The sequence below is a fragment of the Molossus molossus genome, unplaced genomic scaffold, assembly GCF_014108415.1.
Source record: "Molossus molossus isolate mMolMol1 unplaced genomic scaffold, mMolMol1.p scaffold_m16_p_11, whole genome shotgun sequence".
Lineage (NCBI taxonomy): Eukaryota > Metazoa > Chordata > Mammalia > Chiroptera > Molossidae > Molossus > Molossus molossus.
This window is the reverse complement of record NW_023425346.1, coordinates 74,594,739-74,596,022: the sequence shown is the minus strand read 5'-3', so window position 1 is coordinate 74,596,022 and position 1,284 is coordinate 74,594,739.

The window sequence follows — 1,284 nt, the reverse complement described above, 5'->3', positions numbered from 1 at the left end:
CTGATGTGAGATCCCCATGTGATACGCATATATAGTGAAATAATTTTACTTTAGAAATTACTTAAGCATTTGCTGAGTGGTTCCAATGACTTTAGTAAGACAGAAAAGTATGATGAAACCAATAAACCTTTGAATCCATAATAAAAGTATAATACAACCTCCATTAATAAAGTTGCTAATTGGTCTTTGGTTGGTTAGTTATAGCCTAATTCCTTGACTCTACAAAACCAGGGGAAAACAACTACTTCACTTTTTTTTTTCATCATTACTATTTAAGAAATAAAAGGATTGTCAGTCTGCTTTAGATCAATGGTGAGTCTCTGAGCTCTCATCTCAAGCTGAGACCATTTCTTGTTCCAGAATGACCACCAACTGTGCATGGAATTGGCCAAAATGAGACAGGCACACGTGGCTGCGATGTGCCGATAGCAACATCGCCAGCCTCACGTGGAGGGAACTCAGGCCGGTGAGCCCAGCCTCGCGCGGAGGAGGGAACTCGGGGGCGGTGAGCCCAGCCTCACGGGGAGGAGGGAACTCGGGGCGGTGGGCCCATGGCCGAGGACGGCAGGCGGGGCGTTCCGTGCTCTGATATCCCACTTCGGGTACCACTCAGCTACAGTGACGGGCAGTAAGCAGTGATCTTCTGAGGCCTCCATCAGCTCACATTGGGTATGCGCGAAATCATTTTCACTTTTTATCTCCTTTTCTTACTGGTCAAATCAATGTGTGCAGTCAATTAAAAGTATCCAGTGGACTTGCAATAGTCTGGCTTGGTGAGCGCACATTTCCTCAAAGAAAGGCAAGGCTGCCCATGCAGCGGTCTGTTGACGTCTAGGGCTGAGGCCCATAGGAAATGCATGCTCAATAAGAAAAAGGACAGAATTCAAGTTTGACTAGGCCAGATTGACCCAGTAAGTTCCTTGAGAACCAGAACTGGCCTTGTTCCCAGGCTTAGCACAGGGCCTGGCCCATGGGGAGCAGGCAGGAAATGGGTGTGGAATGAAGACTGCAGATATAACCAGGGACGCAGGTCTGGGCTTGATTTGGAGACAGAATGCAAGTGATAATTAGCTCTAAAAATTAGGGAAACATATCCCTGATGATGCTACATTCTTCTTAGCCTTCTCCTACATTGCACAATGCATGCCAATCGGGTCAGAACTGCCCAGATGTTCAGTGGAGATGTGATGTGTGAGAAATGATATATGTAAGGCTCACTAGTACTTCAGTTCATAAAAGGAAATACCCCTCACTTAACACTAATAGGAAAATGTGAACGCCATA